At 38.5% G+C, this 12,786-nt stretch overlaps 1 pseudogene; it reads right to left on the reverse strand.

Moving 5' to 3' along the window:
* Positions 1 to 6,739: 6,739 nt before the first annotated feature.
* LOC737142 (KICSTOR complex protein ITFG2-like) lies at positions 6,740 to 9,404 on the reverse strand (annotated as a pseudogene).
* Positions 9,405 to 12,786: the final 3,382 nt, after the last annotated feature.

The following is a 12,786-nucleotide window of genomic DNA, read 5'->3' on the forward strand; positions in this document are numbered from 1 at the left end:
AAATCATCCCTTTCAAGTTCAAAGTTTCACAAATCTCTAGGTTGGGGGCACAATGCCACCAGTCTCTTTGCTAAAACATAACAAGAGTCACTGTTGCTCTGGTTTCCAACAAGTTCCTCATTTTCATCTGAGACCCCTTAAGCCTGGACCTTATTGTCCATATCACTATCAGCATTTTGGGAAAAGCCATTCAAGAAGTCTTTAGGAAGTTTCAAACTTTGCCACATTTTTTGTCTTCTTCTGAGCCCTCCAAACTGTTCCAACTTCTGCCTGTTACCCAGATCCAAAGTCGCTTCCATAATTTTGGGGTATCTTTTCAGCAGCACTCCACTGCTGGTACCAATTTACTGTATTAGTCCATTTTTGTGCTGCTGATAAAGACATACTCAAGCCTGGGCAATTTACGTAAGAAAGAGGTTTAATGGACTTACAGTTCCACATGTCTGGTGAGGTCTCACAATCACGGCAGAAGGCAAAAAGGAGCAAGTCATGTCTAACATGGATGGCAGCATGCAAAAAGAGAGAGCTTGTGCTGGGAAACTCCTGTTTTTAAAACCACCAGATCTTGTGAGACTTATTCACTATCACGAGAACAGAATGGGAAAAACCCACCCCCATGATTCAATTACCTCCCACTGGATTCCTGCCCCCGCCAATAACATCTGATAATTCAAGATGAGATTTGGGTGGGACACAGCCAAACCATATCACTGGGATGGTTTGAGTTTGAAATGCCTATCTTAACCTCTCTGTTGCCGATCACTACATTTTTACCACCTACCATGTCCCATTATTACCACCTCCCTTAACCCACAAAGACGTAAGGGAAAGGGGGCCAAATAGAAAATAGAAAACAAGAAGAAGAGCTAGTGTAAGACTATTTGTAGTCCCTAAAAATAAAGGAGATACCTTTAAGACTTAAGAAAAATAGGATGGGAGGGGAGGCAAGACAATGAGGTGGAAGTGGAAGAAGAGGGAAAAAAAGAGTTAAGACAGGAAATAAATCAGCAGGAAAAATGAAGAAAAGAAATAGAGGAAAAAGGAAAGAAAGTAGAAGACTGAGAATATTGGTAAGAGGAGGCTGATAAATGGAAAGGAAAAATGAAAGGAAAGGAAGGTAGAGAAGGAGAAGAAACTTTAGCAATCTCTAATGCAAAACTTTAGCAAGAACATAAATGCAGAATTCCACTGGTGTCTCTGTGGGAACAAGAGTAGTGAGAAATGTGAGTTAATAAGGTTATGTTTGTCACAGGTCTATTCTTGGAAATTGTACTCCAATATGTATATTTCAGTTTATAATCTTAGTCATCCGCTTGAAGAGACAAAATAAACCACAGCACATTTATAGGAAACTGTTCTGTCCTGAGCACCATGAAAAAGAATTGTTGTCCACAGTAACCATGAAAACCAAAATGAAAAAAAAAGTATAGTTTTTATTACATTATTGGGTGTACAACTCCTGAATCTTAGTCTGAAATCCAATGAAACCCACTGGACTGTAGTAAAATAAGAACAACAAAGACATAGGGACATTTTTATTAAGTTAAATGTATACCAATTGAAGTAAGGTCCATAGTTTTCAGAATGTGCCCTTTCTATTTTTTTTTTGCCAATTGATAAATAAAATTTTTATATCTTATTGTGTACAACATGATGTTTTGTAATATGTATACATTGTGGAATGTCTGGATTGAGCTCAATAATTAAAAATAGAATTACCATATGACCCAGAAATCTCACTCCTGGGTACATATCTAAGGAAATGAAATCAGTATATTGAAGAAATAACTGTACTCTCGTGTGCATTGCAGCATTATTCACAATAGCCAAGATATGGAATCAACCTAGGTTTCTATCAACAAATGGATGGATAAAGAAAATGTGATACACACATACACCCTGAAATACTAATCATCCTAAAAGGAAAAGGAAATCCTGTCATTTGCAACAATATGGATAAACCCAGAGAACATTTCAGTCATTCTCCTTCACAACTGTAATAAAATCCACACTGCCATGGTTTATAAGACCCTTCTTCATCTGGATCCCATACTCTCTCCCCTTATTTACTGTACTGGCACTTGTTCCTTGGGCCCAAGAAGGACCTTAGATCCTAGTTCTCTCCACCCAACAAGCATGCCCTCGCTCAAGGATCTCTTCCATAGAGTTGCATTACTGACCCCTCACATAATGTATACCCTTAACCTCAAATACATCAAATCTCATTATCCTATTTTATTTTCTTTAAAGCTTTATCACTATCTGGAAGTATTTTGTTCATTTATGTAGTTTCCTTGTTAATCCTCAGCATCCCTCAGTAGAAGATAAAATCTATGAGGCAATGACCACTATTCTTAAATTCTATAACAATGTTTGACCCATAATAAGAATGGAAGATATATTGATTGAATGAATAAATGAGTGAAAAAATTAACCATAACCAAAAACAAACATTTAGTAATAATTATTTAATTATTCATTGTAAAGTAATGAATGTACATGGAATTAAAATTTTAAACATCATAGAAGCCATTAAATTTAAAGTAAAATTGAAATAAATAATTAAAGTTAATTTCTCTCTCCCCATGCTTTGCTCCTGGTCCCTTTCTTACAGGTGGATTTTTTAAAATGTTTTCCCTTTTTGGTTTTTATTACCTCCATTAATCTAAATAATATCCTTATAACTGTATGTTTTGAGTTTTAAACTTTCCTGGGTGATTACTAAACTTTATTAGAGATTATTTACCTGATTTAAATCTGGGAACAATTTGTCCCAGTGTTTGGGTTTTAGCGGGTAACACACGGACAGTTCTTTAATCAATTCCCTCATTTCCTATTTCTCCTCCCACATCTGTTATCCTGCTCTCATTATTTGCTGTTTTGTGGTGGTATTTCTCTGGAAGGAAAAACATTCTCACTTCTGTTTCAGTCATTCCTTCTGTGAGCTCTGGGGTACAGCTCCCTGTGCTTTAGTTTAGTCACCACTACCAAACCATCTACTTTTTATCTTCCTGAAATGTGCCAAACTCTTTGACCCACTGATGTCCCCTAATATAATTCTCATCACTTTTTCTTTATAGTAATTTCAATGTGCTTCAAAAGGAAAAAAAGTTTGTTTTGTCTATCATAATTAATGAAAAGTTATCACATAGCAAACATTTACCAATAGCACTTATTGATGAAATTCATTTCCCAAGTAATTCTTATGCACAAAGAACACATCCAAATTCAGGAAACAAATAAGAAAAATTCAAAAAAAATCCACACCAAGACATTAAAATTGGCATATGGATACCAAAACATTAAAATTGGCAATAATCAAGACAAAGTTTTGAAAGTAGCAAAAGTAAAACAACTTGTCACATACTAGGGCAGCACCATAAACCTCCCATGGATTTCTCAGCAAAACATTGCTGGCCAGAAAAATGTGGGACTTAAATGCTGAAATAAAGGAAAAAAAATAACCTGACAACCAAGAATATTATAGCTGGAAAAACCATCTTTCAAAAATAAAGCAGAAATAAAGATTTTCCCAGACAAGTAAAAGCTGAGGAAGTTCATCATCACTAGACCCACCTTAAAAGAAATGCTAAAGGGAGTTCTTCCAGTTAACATGAAAGGATGTCAAACGGATATATGAAAGTATGTAAAATTATAAAACTTACTGAAAGAAGCAGATATAAAGAAAAATACAGAATACTGTAATATCATAATGGTGGTGGGTAAATCACTTTTAATTCTAGTATAAAAGTTAAAAGACAAAAGTATTAAAAATCACAATAAATAAAAATATGTTAAAAGAAACAATATGAATAAAGGTAACTTGTGACAATAATAACAAAGTATATGTATGAAGGAGAGAAGTTAAAGTATAGAGTTTTATATGTGATTGAAGTTGAGTTGTTTACAGTTTAAAATAGATTGTTATAACAATAAGTTGTTTTATGTAAGCCTGGTGGTAACCACAAAGAAAACATCTACATAAATGAGAAAGAAATCAAAGCATATCAATACCAAAAACTCAATGTAACATAAAGGAAGACAGCAAGAGAAGAAAAGGTACAAAAGAATCACAAAACAGAAAACTATTAACAGAATGGCAACAGTAAGTTGTTCTCTAACACTCACTTGAAATGTTAATGGAATGACCTCTTCAATCAAAAGACACAGAGTAACTGAATGGGTAGACAAAAAGATTCAACTATATGCTGTGTTCAACTGATTCACCTGAGATTTTAGGAGACACATAGGCTAAAATTGAAAAGATAAAAATATGTGTGTGTGCATGCACATGTGTGTGTATATGTATATACGTATATATACATATATATATATACGTACACATACGCACACACATCCTATGCAAATAATGACCAAAAGAAAGCATGGTGGCTATACTTATATCAAACAAAATAGACTTTAAGTCAAAAACTGTCTCAAGATAGAGGAAAACATAGAATGATAAAAGGGTCAACTCACCAGGAAGATATCACAATTATGTGTGTGCATATATATATATATATATATATGCACTAAACATCAGAGCACCTAAATATGTAAAGCAAACATCAACAGAAATAAAAGGGAAAACACAGAAACACAATAATAATAGGAGACTTCAGTACTCCACTTTCAATAATGGGTAGAAGAGTTAGACAATCAATAAGGACACAGGTGGACTTGAACAACATGTTAGACTAAATGGGCCTAATAGACATATACAGAACATTCCATGCAACAGCAATTGAACATTCTTGCCAAGTATACATGCAATTTTCTCCAGGATAGATCATGTTAGGTAACAAAACCAATCTTAACAGACTTACGAAGAGTCAAATCATGCTGAGTTTCTTTACTGATCATGATAGAGTGAGACTAGAAATTAATAGCAGATGGGAAACTGGAAAATCTATGAATATGTGGAAAGTTAAAACATACTCTTGAATAACCAATGGTTCAAAGAATAAATAAAAAGTCAAATTTAAAATATATTGAGACAAATTAAAACAAAAACACAACATACCAAAACGTATAGGATGCAGCAAAAGCAGTACTAAGAGGACATTTATAGCAATAAACATCTATATTAAAAAGAAGAAAGATTTCAAATAAATTACCTAACTTTATACCTCAAAGAACTAGAAAAACAAAATAAGCCCAAAGGTAGGAGGAGAGAAATAATACAGATTACAGCAGAAATAAATAAAACAGAGAATAGAAAAATAATAGAAAATAGCAACAAAATAAGATTTGATTTTTTAAAAGATAAGCAAAATTGACAAATCTTTAGTTAGATTAAGAAAGAGAGGGATTCCAACAACTAAAATCATAAATGAAAGTGGAGATATTATAACAGATGTCTCAGAAATAAAAATGACCATAAGTGACTATTATGAACAATTATATGCCAACAAATTGGATAACCTAGAAGAAATGCATAAATTATGATAAACATATAACCTATCAAGACTGAATAATACATAAATAGAAAATCTGAACAGATCTATAAATAGTAAGTAAATTGAATTAGTAGCCAAAATCTTTCTAATAAAAACAAAGCCCAGGACCAGATGACTTCAAGTGTTGAATTCTATCAAACATCTAAAAACTTAACATTAATCCTTCTCAATTCTTCCTAAAAATCAAAGAACACAAAACACTTTCAAACTTATTTTATGAGATCAGCACTACCCTGATACTAAAGCCAGGCCAAAAAAAAAATGATATTAAAAAAAGAAAACCACAGGTTAATATGTCTGGTTAACATAGATGAGAAAAAATCCTCCACAAAATACTGGCAAACCAAATTCAACAACATATTAAAGGTATACTCCATGACCAAGTAACATTTATTTCTTGGATGCAAGGATAGTTTACCATATGCATATCAATAAATGTGATATACCACATTAACCAAATGAAGGGCAAAAACACACGATCATTTCAACAAATGCAGAAAAAACATTTGACAAATTTCTTTTTTTTTTTAATGGCCCAAGATATAATTCTGATTGTGGTCTGGATCATAAGTCTGCAGCACATTTTAAATGTATATTGTCTTACAGACAATAAGGTATTTTATGGGGGAATGGGTGGGTGGAAAAATGGGAACAGGGCTTCTGAAGCTGATACCTGAAGAATATGGCAACATGAGAAAGCACTGACCCAGCTGCTTTGGTAAATGGAGGAAAATCATCTCACAGTTGTTAGGAACATGGATAAGACCAGATTGTAGATTGCGCTGAAAGACCCCTCAAAACAAAACAATTTGCCATTCCTTTAACAATTACTAATATTAAGAACTTGGAATTGTGCCATAAAAGACAGAGCTTAAGATGGGGTGGAGCCCTTACCTCCACTGCTCCCCTGGGCCTAAAGCCTGGTTTCCTTATGGGTATTGGGGCCACGCAAACAAGTCTCTGTTTTCTACACAGTGAAAGTGGGGAGTGGGACATGTCCCAGATGATCTGGAACAAGGCCAGGGTCCTATGACCTTGATGGTGTGATGGGTGAGGTCCATAAGAAAATGGGCAGAGGGTCAACTTGTCCCTTCTTTCACCAAAAAGACCGTGAGGTGTATAGCTTGTGGTCACCCTAGGGCTGCTGCCATCTTTCATGCCCAGAGTCAAATCCTGCATTTCTGTAATGTGTATTCCCTATCCTGCCAATATCAAAGATACCTTGAGGAGGTAGGGTAGGGGTTCAGAAGAATCCTTCACCAGCTGTGAGGCAAGTAGAGCTAGGTGGGATCCTGGAGGCTTGAGGGAACACACTGTGGTGGTTGGTCGGATGGTAGAGTGTTTGGTGAAGCAGGGCATGAGCCACAGGGAGGTTGTCAGGATCCACGCCCAGCTCCTGCAGCAGGCTATGGTACTCAGGCTTGGTCTCCAGTCATTCAGCAGATTGGTAGACTCCATCCATTCCAACTGCACCTCCCAGTACACATAGATCTTCTGGTTGAAAGTGACATATACGAGGCAGGAGCTGTTGCATCCCTGGGCAGGCATACAGGCCTGCACAGAAGGCACGGATATTTTCATCCACTTAGAAGTGGACGACGGTGCGATTGTGATCAATAATATATGTCTGTCCATCACAGGCACATGCAACTACCTCCTCATGCCCATTGCCGGTGACATCCCAATTTCTCCAGGGCGAAGAGCTGGTGATCCACCTGCGCTGACCACAACAGCTTGTCTGCTTCCTCCATGAGCTTCAGCATCCCATCCAGTGTGCTCACGGCAAAGATGCCAGAGCCACTACTCTCAGTGCCATGGCCTTGTTTGTTGTTGCCAGTTAGGTGAGTGGAGATATTCTTGTTGTGGATATGGCCAGATGTCTGGTGCAGTACCACATCTCGGGCAGCTAGGATCTCCCTACTGCCATCCATGACCCCTTCAGAGGCAGGAGGGGACCCTGTGTCCTTTTTCCACATACACGTTAGAATTGCATAAGCACAGCCTGGCTAAGACACCATCAGTTCAGGAACACCCAGCGGCCCCAGAGTCACTGAGAGGGTGTCCACCTGACCCTCCAGCAACCACTTCTTGAGGGACACCAGCTGCCCAGTCAGATGTTCAGGACCCTCACCTAGCTCCTCCCAGCGAAAAGCTCACACCACACAGTCTGTGTAGCCCACCACCACTCACAACACCCATCTCCGTCTGTGGGCATGAAAGACACAAATTTCAACACTTTTTCATGATAAAAACTCTCAACAAGACAAGAAGATAAGAAAATAACCTCTTTATAGCAGCATGATTTATAGTCCTTTGGGTATATACCCAGTAATGGGATGGCTGGATTAAGAAAATGTGGCACATATACACCATGGAATACTATGCAGCCATAAAAAATGATGAGTTCATGTCCTTTGTAGGGACATGGATGAAATTGGAAATCATCATTCTCAGTAAACTATCGCAAGAACAAAAAACCAAACACCACATATTCTCACTCATAGGTGGGAATTGAACAATGAGAACACATGGACACAGGAAGGGGAACATCACACTCTGGGGACTGTTGTGGGGTGGGGGGAGGGATAGCATTGGGAGACACACCTAATGCTAGATGACGAGTTAGTGGGTGCAGCGCACCAGCACGGCACATGCATACATATGTAACTAACCTGCACATTGTGTACATGTACCCTAAAACTTAGAGTATAAAAAAAAAAAAGAAAAAGAAAATAACCTCAACATGATACAGGTCATATATGAAAAAATGCAGTTAATATTTTTCACAGTGGTGAAAAGTTGAAAGCTTTCCCTCTAGGGAAATAAGGAATAAGACCAGGATGCCTACTCTTGTGACATAGTACTGAAAGTCCTAGCCAGAGCAATTAGGGATGACAAAGAAACAAAAAATCTCCAAATCAGAAAGGAAGCAATAAAATTAACTCTGTTTGCAGGTGGCATGATCTTATCTGTATAAAACCCTAAAGATTTAACATACACACTCAAAATATAAAATCATAGAACTAGAAATCAAAGTCAAAAATGTCGGATCATGCAAAATCAACATATAAAAATCAGTGATATTTCTATACATAAACAATTAAGAAAACAACTCCATTTACAATGACATAAAAAATAAACTACTAAGAAATAAACTTACTTAAGGAGCTGAAATACTTATACATTAAAGACAATGAAATATGGATAAAAGAAATTAAAACACACACAAATAAACAAAAATACGTCCCGTGTTTATTGACTGCAAAATTCAACATTGTTAAAATATCCGTATTACCCAAAATGATTTACAGATTCAGTGCAATCCCTATTGAAATCTCATTGGCAGTTTTTTCCAGAAACAGAAAAAAAAAATCAAAAATTAATATGAAACCACAAAAGACCCAAATTGCCAAAATGGTCTTGAGAAAAGAACAAAGCTAGAGGCATAACATTTTCTGATTTCAAAATGAATTATAAAACTAAAGTAAGATCAGAGGAGCCAAGATGGCCAAATAGGAACAGCTCCGGTCTACAGCTCCCAGCGTGAGTGACGCAGAAGATGGGTGATTTCTGCATTTCCATCTGAGGTACCAGGTTCATCTCACTAGGGAGTGCCAGACGGTGGGCGCAGGTCAGTGGGTGCGTGCACCGTGCCTGCGTGAGCTGAAGCAGGGCGAGGCATTGCCTCACTCGGGAAGCGCAGGGGGTAAGGGAGTTCCCTTTCCTAGTCAAAGGAAGGGGTGACACAAGGCACCTGGAAGATCTGGTCACTCCCACCCGAATACTGCACTTTTCCGACGGGCTTAAAAAACGGCGCACCAGGAGATTGTGTCCAGCACCTGGCTCGGAGGGTCCTACGCCCACGGAGGCTCGCTGATTGCTAGCACAGCAGTCTGGGATCAAACTGCAGGGCGGCAGCGAGGCTGGGGGAGGGGCGCCCGCCATTGCCCAGGCTTGCTTAGGTAAACAAAGCAGCCAGGAAGCTCGAACTGGGTGGAGTGCACCACAGCTCAAGGAGGCCTGCCTGCCTCTGTAGGATCCATCTTTGGGGCAGGGCACAGACAAACAAAAAGACAGCAGTAACCTCTGCAGACTTAAGTGTCCCTGTCTGACAGCTTTGAAGAGAGCAGTGGTTCTCCTAGCATGCAGCTGTAGATCTCAGAACGGGCAGACTGCCTCCTCAAGTGGGTCCCTGACCCCTGACCCCCGAGCAGCCTAACTGGGAGGTACCCCATAGCAGGGGCAGACTGACACCTCACACGGCCAGGTACTCCAACAGACCTGCAGCTGAGGGTCCTGTCTGTTAGAAGGAAAACTAACAAACAGAAAGGACATCCACACCAAAAACCCATCTGTACATCACCATCATCAAAGACCAAAAGTAGATAAAACCACAAAGATGGGGAAAAAACAGAGCAGAAAAACTGGAAACTCTAAAAAGCAGAGTGCCTCTCCTCCTCCAAAGGAACGCAGCTTCTCACCAGCAACGGAACAAAGCTGGATGGAGAATGACTTTGACAAGCTGAGAGAAGAAGGCTTCAGACGATCAAATTACTCCGAGCTACAGGAGGGCATTCAAACCAAAGGCAAAGAAGTTGAAAACTTTGAAAAAAATTTAAAAGAATATATAACTAGAATAACCAACACAGAGAAGTGCTTAAAGGAGCTGATGGAGCTCAAAACCAAGGCTCAAGAACTACGTGAAGAAGGCAGAAGCCTCAGGAGCTGATGCCATCAACTGGAAGAAAGGGTATCAGTGATGGAAGATGAAATGAATGAAATGAAGCAAGAAGGGAAGTTTAGAGAAAAAAGAATAAAAAGAAACGAGCAAAGCCTCCAAGAAATATGGGACTATGTGAAAAGACCAAATCTACGTCTGATTGGTGTACCTGAAAGTGACGGGGAGAATGGAACCAAGTTGGAAAACACTCTGCAGGATATTTATCCAGGAGAACTTCCCCAATCTAGCAAGGCAGGCCAACATTCAGATTCAAGAAATACAGAGAATGCCACAAAGATACTCCTCAAGAAGAGCAACTCCAAGACACATAATTGTCAGATTCACCAAAATTGAAATGAAGGAAAAAATGTTAAGGGCAGCCAGAGAGAAAGGTCGGGTTACCCTCAAAGGGAAGCCCATCAGACTAACAGCGGATCTCTCGGCAGAAACTCTACAAGCCAGAAGAGAGTGGGGGCCAATATTCAACATTCTTAAAGAAAAGAATTTTCAACACAGAATTTCATATCCAGCCAAACTAAGCTTCATAAGTGAAGGAGAAATAAAATACTTTACAGACAAGCAAATGCTCAGAGATTTTGTCACCACCAGGCCCGCCCTAAAAGAGCTCCTGAAGGAAGCACTAAACATGGAAAGGAACAACCGGTACCAGCCGCTGCAAAATCATGCCAAAATGTAAAGACCATCGAGACGTGGAAGAAACTGCATCAACTAATGAGCAAAATAACCAGGTAACATCATAATGACAGTATCAAATTCACACATAACACTATTAACTTTAAACATAAATGGACTAAATGCTCCAATTAAAAGACACAGACTGGCAAATTGGATAAAGAGTCAACACCCATCAGTGTGCTGTATTCAGGTAACCCATCTCACATGCAGAGACACACATAGGCTCAACATAAAAGGATGGAGGAAGATCTACCAAGCAAATGGAAAACAAAAAAAGGCAGGGGTTGCAATCCTAGTCCCTGATAAAACACACTTTAAACCAACAAAGATCAAAAGAGACAAAGAAGGCCATTACATAATGGTAAAGGGATCAATTCAACAAGAAGAGCTAACTATCCTAAATATACATGCACCCAATACAGGAGCACCCAGATTCATAAAGCAAGTCCTGAGTGACCTACAAAAAGACTTAGACTCCCACACATTAATAATGGGAGACTTTAACACCCCACTGTCAACATTAGACAGATCAACGAGACAGAAAGTCAACAAGGACACCCAGGAATTGAACTCAGCTCTGCACCAAGCGGACCTAATAGACATCTACAGAACTCTCTACCCCAAATCAACAGAATATACATTTTTTTCAGCACCACACCACACCTATTCCAAAATTGACCACATAATTGGAAGTAAAGCTCTCCTCAGCAAATGTAAAAGAACAGAAATTATAACAAACTATCTCTCAGACCACAGTGCAATCAAACTAGAACTCAGGATTAAGAATCTCACTCAAAACTGCTCAACTACATGGAAACTGAACAACCTGCTCCTGAATGACTACTGGGTACATAACGAAATGAAGGCAGAAATAAAGATGTTCTTTGAAACCAATGAGAACAAAGACACAACATACCAGAATCTCTGGGATGCATTCAAAGCAGTGTGTAGAGGGAAATTTATAGCACTACATGCCCACAAGAGAAAGCAGGAAACATCCAAAATTGACACCCTAACATCACAATTAAAAGAACTAGAAAAGCAAGAGCAAACACATTCAAAAGCTAGCAGAAGGCAAGAAATAACTAAAATCAGAGCAGAAATGAAGGAAATAGAGACACAAAAACCCGTCAAAAAATTAATGAATCCAGGAGCTGGTTTTTTGAAAGGATCAACAAAATTGATAGACCGCTCGCAAGACTAATAAAGAAAAAAAGAGAGAAGAATCAAATAGAGGCAATAAAAATGATAAAGGGGTTATCACCACCGATCCCACAGAAATACAAACTACCATCAGAGAATACTACAAGCACCTCTACGCAAATAAACTAGAAAATCTAGAAGAAATGGATAAATTCCTTGACACATACACTCTCCCAAGACTAAACCAGGAAGAAGTTGAATCTCTGAATAGACCAATAACAGGATCTGAAATTGTGGCAATAATCAATAGCTTACCAACCAAAAAGAGTCCAGGACCAGATGGATTCACAGCCAAATTCTACCAGAGGTACAAGGAGGAACTGGTACCATTCCTTCTGAAACTATGCCAATCAATAGAAAAACAGAGAATCCTCCCTAACTCATTTTATGAGACCAGCATCATCCTGATACCAAAGCCAGGCAGAGACACAATGAAAAAAGAGAATTTTAGACCAATATCCTTGATGAACATTCATGCAAAAATCCTCAATAAAATACTGGCAAATCGAATCCGGCAGTACATCGAAAAGCTTATCCACCATGATCAAGTGGGCTTCATCCCTGGGATGCAAGGCTGGTTCAATATACGCAAATCAATAAATGTAATCCAGCACATAAACAGAACCAAAGACAAAAACCACATGATTATCTCAATAGATGCAGAAAAAGCCTTTGACAAAATTCAACAACCCTTCATGCTAAAAACTC

The sequence above is a fragment of the Pan troglodytes genome, chromosome 4 (genome assembly GCF_028858775.2).
Source record: "Pan troglodytes isolate AG18354 chromosome 4, NHGRI_mPanTro3-v2.0_pri, whole genome shotgun sequence".
NCBI lineage: Eukaryota > Metazoa > Chordata > Mammalia > Primates > Hominidae > Pan > Pan troglodytes.